We start from the raw sequence: 14,300 nt of genomic DNA, 5'->3' as shown, positions 1-14,300 counted from the left end.
GTGGTTCTTCAATGGTCTTATACATGTGTGCTCACATTGAGGATTGACACAAATAAGTACATATTTCACTTGTTTTTTTTGTTGACCATTTCTGCAGGTTATCTGGGAGCCGTACAAGGATGTCCTAGAGTTGTTGCCCCCATATTACACTGCCGGCCGACATATATGGAGGGCCACTGTGCCATTGATCTATTTTTGGATAATAGAGGGTCATCATCCTGAACGTGTCTTTCGTCAGTTTGGGATGAAGCAAGTGCCACTGGATATTGTGGATACATTTGTTCATCTCCACAGAATCTCCCTTCAAGGTAAACTAGATAAGGATTGGGTGCAAGAGCATGCTGTCTACATTGACCGATGGGCCCATAGAGAGGAACATATTGCCGACGCACCGGTATTGGATGGGGACACGACGTACCTTGTTGCTTACATGGAGTCATACCGAAGGACGACCAGACGGTACATTACACGCAACTCGGCATATTGCGAAATCTTGGTAAGGAAACAATGCGATGCTTCTTTTATGGATTGACAATATATGTGTGTTGCTGCATGCATTATGAAAATTTAAGTTTTATGGAGCCATTGGATCAATATTTTGATATTCATTTTAGAGAACATTTAATTTCTTCCCACTAGATATGCATCTGTCACAAGCAATATGTACTGGTGTACCATTTCAATGTTCATATATATATGAATAAGCTGAACATGAGATATAGTAAAAAATCAGAACTCGATTTGCCCTTAAAGGCCTAGTGTTGCACAACACAAAACTAACCAAAGAAGTTTTAACGGGACTCCTTTATTTCGCAGGTTGAGTCCAATGTGGAATTACTATTGCAATACGAACCAAACTCCCAAGTGTATAACCACCTGAAGAGGACGCTGGATCTTGTCGGAGAGATGAGCCAAGCGGCATTGGAGAATGCGTGTGCCACGGCGACTGAGGCGAGCACACAAGCCACAGGCCGTGGTGGGGGAGGTCGTGGGTCTAGAGGGCGTGGATGTAGTGGAGGTCATGCATACAGTGGAGGTTGTGGAGGTGGTCAGGAGGATGACAATGACTTAGGTAACTTCCAACTCTAATACCTTCAATTCTTATTGACTTTAACTTCTACTACTTTCAGTTGTAATTTATTTAGAGGACATATTATAGTAGCGAAGTATATATTGTTTGGTAACTAGTTTTTAGGGTTAATTTTCACTTCCTTCTCATAATTATGGTATAATTAGTTAGTTACAATGTTCTGCCAAACTTTAAATATTAAGACTAAGCACTTTAAATAGTAACCAATGGGAATAAGCACTTTTTTCTTCCAAGCGAAATATATATGTATTGAAATGTAAGACATGCAAACTTGTTTCATTCATTCCTTATAAACTACAATTACAATACTATTATCCACTTTTAACATATACACATCAATGGTAATATATTTTGCTTATGTATGAAAAAAAAAAGTAAGTCTATTCATTTTTTCATCGTATAAAGCACAGACCACTATGGATGCTAGTGTAATTCCTTTTAATATAAAGCGTAATGCCATTGAATCATATCTAGGCTGCAAATAGTAAGACATTTTTTGACTCAATCCCTTGTTGTCATCTTAATAAATACAACTGTTTTTGTATAGATGATGAGGCATTGGAGGGCGACTGGGGCATGTACATGGATGGTGTCGGGTCATCGCAATGCACGTCTGACGCTGTTGCCCAGCCATCCCACCCCCCTAGCCATGACAATAGTGCAGAACACACATCTTGTGCCCAAGCTGGCCCTCGGTCCCCACCACCCACTCGGCTGTCTCCCCCATTGTTTGCTGACTCTACCCACGACGGTGGCTATATATTTGTACCCACACCTGGCCGACCGACCCCTCCTATAGTTCAAGCTGAGCTCACCTAGGACCCTTCACTTCCTAACCCTAACGAAATGGCTGCACAGATCGAACAAATACAGAGTGAGAATATAGTGCCAGTACATGGGTTGCGATGATCACTCCGCACTGACATACATCCCCCTGGTTGTGGGACCGGTGACGGTAAATAACATGATTTATGGAAACATTTTTGAAATCAGACTGCGCATAATTATAAAAGATATATAAAACTCGTAAAGGAATTATTCCTATGTCACCATATGTCCTAGTCTTCTATCTTCATAATGATAAAGTAATTATTTGCACAGCTAGGAAGGCATCTTTCTTAATTGCTATATGTTCATTAGAATGTTCAAATTAACAATCCTGTGCTCAGTTTGCATTAGATTTTCTTATTTAGGTAGTACACCTCTATGCTATGTAAACCGTTTATCATTTACCTTAATAGAATGTCACAGGACTTGCATATGATGTTGTGTGCTTTAAGTGATGATCATACTCAGATCAAACATTTTTTGATAATTAAATTAAGCATAGGGAATGTGTGCATTCAAGTAATGTGTGATCCCTTTGAATTTCAGGTAAGACGAGACCGACGAAGGCAGTTGTGAGAAAACGAAAACATCGTTGAGCTGTTGATGATGTGGAGCATATGGGGGTAAAACCTTGTCCAATATCTGGATGTTTTAATTTATTTTAGTTTTTGAGGTTCATTTTTCGATAATTAAAATTCACAAAAAAAAAAGAGAAAATAAATGTCCTTATTATTAGATAGTTGGGATTTATCTTGGCTATAAAAGGAAGATGTTACTTTTAAGCAACTGAATTATGAATATACTCTGTCTAGATATACATAAGTCCAGCATGGCTTGAAAATTGAATTTGCTTAGTTCTGTTTCTGTTTATAAATTTCCTTCCTTGCTTTAAGCTTTGTTTGATTCGCAAGAAAGTGATGGAAAAAAGGTGCCCTGCACATCACATTATCATTATTAAAATCTGCCCTGCACATCAAATTAGATCTATGATATTTGGACACAAACACAACACAACTGTTATGTTTCAGCTTGGACATAGCATGTTAGACACAGCTGTTAGAGACAGCAACTTGTTGAATTTCAGACCATGTATATGTCGCTAGACCAGCATACTTGGTACAAAGAGAAGCCATTTCTTTTTGTTGATTGGGTCAATCCAAAATGGTATTGTCTGTGGTTTTAGATTCATGAGGGGAACGTCATTTGAATGATTTTAGGGGACAAGAGCATGTTGAGCAAGGATGAGATGCATGCAGGTGAACCATTTTGTGTACATAAATTGTTCTTGAGTCAGACCATAAATAACTTCCTTGCTTTAGGGAAGAGGAAAAGACTTGATGTAGGATTGCGTACTAGTAAGTGGAAACATAAATTGAATCCATCCAGAATTTGCCTAAACACTAAACCCTCAATGAATGAATTGAACCAAAACCCACACGAATGAGCACCCATAAAGTAAAGAAAACTTATTAATAAAAATACCATGATTGGCCATCAACTATGTCCCCATACCTAAGAATTCTATAATGGACAGGGATTTCCTCCATACCCAAGGAAATAGTGTAGGAATCTTGTGATGGTGGATTTTTGCTTGGACAAGATCATGTTGGGATATATGGCATGAGTCAGGTGTCAAACCGGCTGGATTTAATTCGCAATGTCAAACCGGCTGCACACAGGTACTTGGAAAATGAAAACAAAGAAAAGTGGACACTTGCACATGACGGAGGGCGTCAATACTAAGCAATGACAACCAACCTATCAGAGTGTTTTAATGGAGTACTGAAAGGTACACGCAGCTTGCCAATCACGGCAATGGTGAGGTACACCTTTTTCAAAGTGAACTCCTACTTTGACGCTTGTCGTAATCTCACTCTAGAGCAACTAGAAGCGGGTCAAGATTGGTGCAAGTATGCCATGGACAAGTTCGAAAAAAATCAAGCAAAGGCAAAGGACCATATGGTGACACGGATGTGCACACAGCGCAGTTATATCAGGTTTTCACACCGGGTAATCCTCTAAGTAATAGGGGCGGAAAACACATGCACAGGGTTGATCTTCGGGGTATGACATGCACATGTGGGAAATGGGAAGCGTACAAGATGCTGTGTTCACACGTAATAGCAATTTGTGCTAAGTATAAGCACGATGCGTAGCAGTTTATTGATCCTTGCTATAGCCTGACTTATAGGTACCATAGCTACATACCGGTATTCCAACCGTTGAAAGACAGATTAGCATGGCCGGATCCGGAAGAAACTAGAGTAGTGATGCCCAATCCGCAACTGATCTGAAACAAAGGTCGACCAAAGTCCACATGAATTCGTAATGAGATGGACGATAATGATAGGGAGTTGCCGACCTCCCTATGGATTGAAAATGGACCCAAGTCAAGATGTGGGTTGTGTCGCCACGAAGGGCACAACCGTAGAACTTGTCTTACTCGAAATGCGGAGTCAACGAGCGGTGGAGCTGCATCATAGGTAAAGGTCATATATCTCCTACAACTTTTGTCATTTAAATTGTTAGGTCATTATTAAGAACTCAGTAGTAGTATCTTTGTTCTCTATTGCCATAGTAAGTATTTAGACTAGTCATGAAACAAACATTGGTGTTCATGCATGGATAGGCAAATGAGGTTGTTCAATTGTTTTGTTACACTATTTGTCGTAAGTCATGAAAATTTTTCCTGTTATGGCTATGTTGCGTGTTAATAAATATATACATCCAGTGTTCATAACATTTTTAAACTATTTACAGTAGGTACGACAGCCAAGGTGGATGGGTGATAACGAACATACATTGCGCAGCCAGGATGATCCCTACCTCTTTAATTGGAAGCAACCGAACGACACCAGTTGAACGGGCCCATGATGAGAAGACAAATTATATTGGTAATTTTTTGTTTAGAAGTTGATACTAAAGTTTTGTACTTATGTAGTCATGCACTTTGTTAGTGGAATTAATGTTATGTATTGGATGGGGGTTTCACTAAGCCGGTCAAGCGAACAATTCAGTTACATGTAAATTTCTGTTATTGTAGTGGGGTTTCACTAAGCTGTTTAGTATGATTTCCAACCTCTACAACTTTGTTGCATTCATATTTATAGCAGGGGCAATCTCAAAAGCAACAAGTGTGTTGCATGCAATGCACTTGTTGCTTCATGAACATTGCAATAAACAGAGCATAGTTGGTGTATAAAACTGAGCTGCAACTGACAACAGGAAGAAACATGCAGGCCCCGAGTTGTAATACGTAGTGGAAGGTTTTTCAACCAAAACTCGATTTTGCTAACATCAAGTAACATTAATAACTCGGTACTAGCAACATCGAGTACTATGTAGTCGTTTCTAAATCACCAGAACAAGATAGTACTCGATATCCAATAAAGCGAGTTTTAATGTAACTCGACGTCAATACAGTCGAGTATTTCTGAAGAATAACTGATCAGTCGAACTAGCTGCGACCCATCGAAAATGCATAAGTCCAGCAAAACTTATCTGTAAGAATCGATTGTTAATCGATTGCTATACGAGCAATCAAGGAATTCATGAGTCCAACCATGATTGTCTGAAAAAACCGATTGTTATCCGATTGATTTCAATCGGTCATATTATGAAACACAGTTTTACAGGTAGCGAGTTACATTAAGTAACTCGATAATCTACTTATCGAGTAGTAACTGGTTTCTAAATTAATATAAGCAGCAAGTACTCGCTCTCCGAGAAAGCAAGTAAAAATCAAGTACTCGCTCTCCGAGAAAGCGAGTAACAATCAAGTACTCGCTCTCCGAGAAAGCGAGTATTGAAGATGGATCAGTTAAATCTGTGCTGCGACCCATCGAAATGCATAAGTCCAGGCAAAGTTGTCTGTAAAAATCAATTGTTACTTGATTGGTGCACAATCAGTCCAAATTATGGAACTCGGTTTTATATTTAGCGAGTAATATGGTACTCGATAATGGAAGGATCGAGTTATATGGTTCCTTATTTGCACAGTTCAGAGTTAACTATTGTTTCATCCAAAAAAAAAAACATAACTGTTGTTGGATTGCTGCACTGGACTCCCCACGGTAGAAGCAGTCGATTGCTCTCGATTTCTCAAGCTCGAAAGCGACTTCCCGAGTTCCAAACATCGATCCTCAACTGTAATAAGACTCTTTTACCCTTGTTTCCCATTCAAATTAATTTCAAATCCAGCATTAATCTCCTTGTGAAAGCTAAAATTTCGAACTATGCAAGTGTGGGGATATTCATGATTTTGGGTGTTGTGGTCTGAAATGGCCCATGGGTTTTTACGATTTGTAGCCTTTAATTACATAAACATAGTTGATTTCTACAAGCCCATTCAATTTAGGGTTCATGTGTTAATATGGAATTTGGGGATTTTCATGGGTGTGGGTGTTTTGACGTGAAATATGTAATGGGTTTTTTGTATGGATGTTGTACACACGTTTTCTACCCTTTAATTGCAAAGAACGCATGATTTGTGAGAAATGAAAAATTAGAGTTCATGTCTTCATATTGGGAATTTGGGGATTTTGATGAATTGCTTCATTTGATCTGAACTGGTTCATGGGTTGCTGTGTATGCATGTTGGCGACATGTTCTCTATCGTTTATATTCAAAATTTTCACAACTTGGTATGCATGTTAGTTCATTCGCCAATCTTGTTCTTCGTGGAATTTGGGGTTTTGTTGAATTGGGTATAATTGCCTAAAATTGACCACCATGGTAAGTTTGATGGATGGTAGTGACTGGTTTTACACCCGCTGCACAATGTGCACTGTGGGTTTGCATGTTTTTCAAATAACTTGACTGTATGGGTCAATGTTCATGTACATACAGAAAATTTTTCATTTCAATGCATTCATTAATTGACGCTTATTGTGCATCAATCTCATGCAATCTTTTTGTCATGCATATCTACATTGTGTTTATGTGCCTCTAACGCAGTTCTAAATATTGGTTTTCTATTATGCTTTCATTCCCACTTGTAGATCCTAGTTATGGCTCCTAAGAAGTCTAAAACCATTAAAACCAAAGCCAAAAGAGTGTCTGCCTCCTCATCTAAGCCTGCAATTGTGTTTGATCAAACAACGTTTCAAACGGTTACAAATGAGCAAAGGTTTGAAAATGTAATTCAATATAGGAAAATTTGGTCGGAACGACAAATCAATCTAGATGAATTACCACTTGCTGTCCATAGGAATCTATAGTGTAGGAACTGGTTGTCTCTATGTAAATATTTACCACCCCCTCCAGTTGCACTAATTAGAGAGTTCTATTCCAATCTCCATATTCGTTCTGATGATAATTTGGGTACTTGGATTCGAGGTCAAAGTTTTGTCATTACTAAGAATGATATATCCATTGCTCTTAATGTACCTCGTGTTAGAACACCTACTTATCCATACTCGGAGCGTCCTCCTATATTTGATGTTATGACTCCTCTTTGCTAAAGATCAATGACATTGGGATCTAACCCAAGAATTAACTCGAGTGACTTAACTGAGCTTAATTATATCTTATTTAGGATAGCTTGTCACAACATCTTCCCCATCTCCCATGTCCATACTATTCCTATAGAGAGGTGTTTCTTTTTGTATGCCCTTGTCACTGATGCCTCCATTTGTTTTCCTTCCCTTTTCTATCAAACGCTTGTTGGGGTGCATAGGAGTAAAAGTAAGAAGCGTGGTCTATTCTTCCCAGTTTTCATCTATAGGGTTCTACGATATGTAAGGTTAGAAAACTTTCCTTCCCTAGATTTGATCCACATCACAGCCCCTATGGGAGCCACCTTTCTCAAACAGCGAACTGCACAAAAGAGGAATGTTGGACTGAGTGTTGGGTCATCAAAAAGGCCACGAGTACAATCCACCACTAGAGACGATCATGCTGAGCAGAGTCTTGTTAATCCTACAGGTACCGTTGCTGACATTGGTGACGATGGGGTACATGCTCACAGCACAGCTACAAACCCCACCGCTCCTCCTCCCCTATCTCTTCGTGCTATGATGGAAACCTTTATGACGACTCAAGTAGCTCATGGACAGCTTTTAGGTGGGCTTATTGCTGAGGTTGCTGCGTTGAGAGTGGATTTTTCAAAGTACAGCAGTGCTTTTCCACCTCCGCCACCCTCTAACTCTTGATGATTGCCTTTAGCAATACATAACAGATAGGGGAAGTAGGGATTGTAGCGTAGGAGCTTTAGGGTTAATTTGTAGCTTCCATAGATTATATGAAAGTTTTTTAATGTGATTCTCAAGTATTTGGATATTATTATATGTACTCTTCAAGGTCCACAAATATGGTTTTAATTTTATGATAATATGACCATATTCACAATGTGTGATGACTTTTATATTGAATGATCCTTTTCTTTCTTTTATTCCTTCAACTGGAATGTTGATAAGGTAACCTCACTGATAACACATGCATCTTTGAAGAAAAACTACAATCATTGAAATGATAACAGAAAGGAACCTACCTCATTATATGCATTATCAATTAGTTATGCAATGGCTACACCAAAAAAATAAAAAGAGATCATAAAAGTAGATTAAACACATACTAGCCTCTTAGCACGCACGTGCACAGAGGTTGTTCTAATTTTGTGGATAAGGATTAATTTAAAGCATTGATTATAATTTGGGATTACTACATTTTCCAAACAAAAAAAAAAAAAAAGTACGGCGTTGTGATTCACCGCACATAATACTCATCACACCCATATGTTTTTTTTTTTTTTTTTGGTGATTGGAAAATGTTGTAATCCGAAATTACAATAAATGCTGTAAATTAACCCTTACCTAAAAAATTGAAGAGACTCTGAGCATGCGCGTGCTGAAAGCCTAGTTTATAGTTGTATTTGATAGATCAAATTTGCCGTACTTATACACGTTTATACTTTTGGATGAAAGTTATATAGATTTATTTTAATAATTAATACCTACGTTTCTTGTTTCCAGTCACTGATTTGTTTTGTGTTTCCACTTCTCCATCCATATCCTTATATTTAGGGAAATTTAAGAGATTAAGGTGGGGAATTTGTGTGACCCTATCCTTATTTAAAAGTTTATCAAAATAAGAAAAACTACACGATTTAAAAAATCCCACTTACTACACATCCATAACAAAAGTGAAAAAGAGTTGAAATTCGAAATATACTTATTCCACCGGTGAAGGAATCAATAATGGTTAGCCACTTACTACACCCCCATAACAAAAATTAAAAAGAGATTAGATTTCAAAGATATCAATTACCCTTAAAATTGAGAAAATGCACGTAACATTGTTCATGGAGCAGTAAAGTAGTAGTCGATAAAAGAGGAAATGTAAATTGAATTTCACATAGAATTATACAAATGATAAATATAATTTATGTTACAAAAGAAATATGTTTACAACAATGTCTTAGATAACAACCACTTCAGGTGAGGGTTAAATTGGGTAACATTATCTAGTAGCTCAAATATATAATATAATAATACCCTCTAAAATAAAGTGGCATAAATTACATTTTTTTAAAAAAATACCGTAAATTACATGGAAAACTTGTTTACATAATACCCTCTAAATAAGAGTAGTGTAAATTACTTTAGGGAAAAAGTAGCGTAAATTACCACTTCAAGCAACCTAATTCCCTTAAAACCCAACACCAAATTGGCCAATGATGAACACATTAGCTCCAACCTGTAATGCCTCCATAAATTCCTTTAGATCCGGTCATAGAGTGTCTTTTTTTTCATTTTTTTATTCTTGTTTAAATGAAATCCATTTTCAAATAAATTATCTATAATTAAAAATTTTCTAGAAAGTGTTTTATGGTGAACGTTTTAGAATATATACTAATATTAACTCTTCTTGAGCAATTTGATATTAAAATAGATTGAGGTAAATTGAAAAAGTTTTTGTCCATGGAAATACGAAAATCAAAATATTTTTCTTTCATGGGACAGATAATTGTTTTTACAGATAATTGGAGAAGAACAAAATAGAAATAAGTTTCCCCACAAGCAGTTTTCCAAATTGTGTCACTTTGAAAGGGTTTTTTGGTCTTACTTGTGAGGTGATATTTCCCCCAAAAACAGTTGCAACCCGAAATACTACAATCACAATGATTTAGACATCATGCATTGAAAACGTATATGAGAGACTTGGAAAATAGTAATTCAGAAAACAGTGAACACAACTAAATTTATCAATGAAGAGATGTGGCATGAGAAGGAGACCAGTTAAAAGAAAAGGGTACAGAACCAGCAATGAGCACAACAAAACTAACTAGTCACTAACCTGTGCATCAACTAGTCGCTAACCCGTGCAATGCACGGGAAAACTATTGGAAAATAATAAAGTATGCATATATTAAAAGACAATTTAAGTTCATGTATACTTGCAAGGGATACATACCTAAATAGTTCTTGCGGTAGAAATAGAAGCCTTATCTTTAAGATAAAGAACCAATGAAATGCTAGTGTGATCCACTATATGGCCAAACCTGTAATCCAAAACAAAGAAATGGCTAAATTTGAGACCACAAGTTCATATAAATAAAATAAAATTAAATTAAAAAGTTGAGACAAATCCCAATTCTTTCAAAAGCGATTTAAAATCTACTATTTTAGAGTATATAGAATATTATTGACGTTGTGATCTCATAAGCCATAGTGTTCATAGCAATAAGCTATTGATTATTTATTATCTATGAGTTTTATTGTTGAATTTTAATTGTTTAGTACTTGATAATTGAAATCCAAACCTGAAGAATAAATAACAAAGAAGCAATTGAAACATACAATAGTTGGTAACCCACCTATTTCTGAGGTAAATTAAAATAATTTTATAAAATCTGAAATTGATTAAGAAACTATAACGTTGCATGACTTGCTCTTGTATGACTTCAATTTGTGTTACAGTTTGATGAAGAAGCAATTGATTGAACTTACAATGGTTTATACAAAATTTGTTTGTTAGACAGTTTCAGATACTGCAAAAAAATTACTCCAAAATTCAGATATTAAAACTTGTGAAAAACCAAAAAATATTAACGAATTAGATGATTCACTGCTTAGAATTTATTGAAACAAAACAAAATATGTATGACTAAATATGCAACAAATATAAGAGAAAGATAGATTATATTGAAAAGAATAATCCATGACTATAACTATTGAAAGGAATCAAAAGATTCAAACCCTATACACACACACGCACACACACACACACAAAACAAAGAAATATAAGAGAAAGACGTGTTACCATCAAAAGAATAATTCAGATGTTAAAACTTTTAAAAGACTAAAAAATATTAAAGAATCATAAGATTTACTTCCTATAAATTTTTGAGACAAAAAAAAAAAAAAAAAAGGTATATGATTACACAATAGAAAAATATAAAAGAAAAATTGATTACCTTCAAAAGAATCATACTTGGTATAGTTATTGAAATCTATTAAACATGTTCGAATATTGCGAAAACTAACACAAATTCAGATGTTAAAACTTCCAAAATGTGAAAACAGATATATAATTAAAAAATAAGTGATTGAAACAATTCAAAAGAGAAATATAAGAAAAAGAAAAAAGTATACAAACCCATAAAACAATCAGTTTTAAATTTTAATAGGTCTAAACTTTAAACGATGAAAAACCATAAAATAATTTTGTTTTTAAACAAAGTAGAAGAGAAGAAAATAAAAGAAAAAGAGCTAATACCAATACTCAGCTTTCAAAAAAAAAAAACAATTTAGGGTTTGCACTGCTTTTATAGTGTTCATGCTTAACCTTGCAAATTTGGAAATAAGTGATCAACTTTTGAGTTTGAATTTAATTTTGACTCTCTCTCTCTCTCTCTCTCTCTCTCTCTCTCTCTCTCTCTCTCTCTCTCTCTCTCTCTCTCTCTCTCTCTCTCTCTCTCTCTCTCTCTCTCTCTCTTATGTATTTGTGTATAAAAGAATACACAAATTTGTATGATTCAAGGAAAAGAGGTAGATTACAAAGAAAGTATGAAAATACTCTCAGAAAACCCAAACTCTAAAGAGCTCTCTCACCACAAGGAGAAACCTTAATTACATTACAGAACCAATGTTGAGGCACAAAACATGTGTGTGTGTGTATATATATATATCCGTCAAGCATAATTATGGAATCCAAGTAGGACTTTTTTGATAAGCATCCAATTAGGACTTGGATTGCTTAAGTGGGCAAAAGTATTTTCTATGGATTTCTAATCTATATATATATAACCAAAGTCGTGCGATGCACCGTATAGTTAACAAATGTTAAATATTTTCACTTTATTCAATGTTACAATGAGTTAAAAAAATTAAAAAACAAATTAAAAAAATGAACAGAGGATCTAGAGTTAGAAATTAATGAAACAAAACAAAAATATATAAAAACATACAATAGAAATATATAAAAGAAAGATGTGCTACCCTAAAAAGAAAGTTACATGGCTATACTCTATAGTTGTTGAAATCTGCCAAATAGTTTTAGATATTACAAAAAATAATCCAAAAATTTAAAAGTTTAAACATTTGAAAGGTGAAACAATTGAAAGATTCATAAGGAAATCTAAATATCGCCCAAAAGAATGTATTAATTCTCAAAAATATGCCAACACCAAAAAAAAAAAAAAAAAAAGGACATAAACTTCAATTCAAAAAGGAATTTTAATTGGAAGAAATTTTGAATGATATGAGACAAAAATATGGAAAAATAAATAACAGCCCTATGCTAACCTCCATGACTATCATAGACACCAAAGAAAGGTGGAACTGTCCAAATTTGGATAAGTTACATGCTACAAAAGAAAAGAAAACACGGTAAAATAGCATAATCTATAGAACATCATTGAGATTATGAGTCCACTCAATACACCCATTGAAAAGGCGATCCAAAGAAGTCATAGAAAAATTCAAAACAGATATTAATTCAGCCACCCAAGAGACAGGTTGTAATTCAAAACAAAAGTCATTGAAGGCGATCCAAGAGACATTGATTATCATTGTTGACTTAAAAATAAAAATAAAAATAAATAACTAAATAAATAAATAACGGATGCACGGGAAATTCAGCCACTAAGAAGTAATATATAAATCTCTTAAAACCTAAACCTAAACCTGAACGTAAGGACTAAATGGTTGAGAAACATTGTTTAACTTACCAATTCATAAAATATATACCTTTAAACTTCTCTCTGCAATCAATTTTTTTAGCATTCTGTGACCTGGATCCTACTTTGCAAACATAAGGACTAAGTGGTTGACAAACATTGTTTAACTTACCAATTCATAAAATATATACCTTTGAACTTCTCTCCCCAATAAATTTTGTTAGCATTCTGTGACCTGGATCCTGCTTTGCAAATGTTCCATAAACCAAATACATCAGGAAAGCAAGAGAAGGCGCATAAAACTATGAATTTTAACAATGTTTCTCAACCATTTAGTCTTTACGTTCAGGTTTAGGTTTAGGTTTAGGTTTTAAGATATTTATATATTACTACTTAGTGGCTGAATTTCCCGCGCATCAGTTTTATTTTTTTATAATTTGTTTTTATATTATATTTAAAAATTATGCTTACGTGGAAAATTGTGGAAACTTCAAAAGCTTTGGTTTTATATATATATATATATATATATATATACATTACCAACTAATGAGAGGAAGTAATTTTGAAAAAGAGCATGAATAACTATTTTAACAGGCTTTATTTAAATGTAAAGAATCTACAACAAAATCATGTTTTAGTTAGAATGTATTTTGTATAATTGGTAGCTATTGGAACCAACTTGTTTAGGTCTACAATTAAATAGATAAAGTGCTCATTGCGAAGATCATTTGCTGAATTTACCATTATTAGTAGTGCAAAGATAGATTCCAAACAGCCATTGCACATTATTACTATAACAAAAGCCTAACCTGATATAGTATTGGATTCATGTGAAGTGCTCCCAAAGATAGTATTCACACTATTTGGAATAAAATAAGTTGCCACGTCTTCTACCATCACATCCACAGGAACATCTAATAAGCAATCGACTATAACTTCTTTGTCACATCTTTGGAGGATTTCATCATTCAATTGAGATAGAACCAGCGTATTTTCCACATTACCAAAATAATAATAGGAGCCTTCACTAATTGTTTGTTGATAATTCCCACTGTTTTTCCCGATTTCAATCTCTTAGTAGCACCATTCAAAGGTATAGATACTAGAACCATACTTCTCTACATACCTTAAATAGATTTCCATTAATGGTTTTATATTGAAGGGCAAAGGTACCAGGACCATATGAAATACAAACATCAAATAGGTTGCCAGGGTCCACTTCACTTCTACAACTAATCTCTACTTGAGTTTGGATAACTCTTT

This window comes from Quercus robur, chromosome 4 (genome assembly GCF_932294415.1).
Source record: "Quercus robur chromosome 4, dhQueRobu3.1, whole genome shotgun sequence".
Taxonomy (NCBI): domain Eukaryota; kingdom Viridiplantae; phylum Streptophyta; class Magnoliopsida; order Fagales; family Fagaceae; genus Quercus; species Quercus robur.
This window is presented reverse-complemented; position numbering follows the sequence as displayed.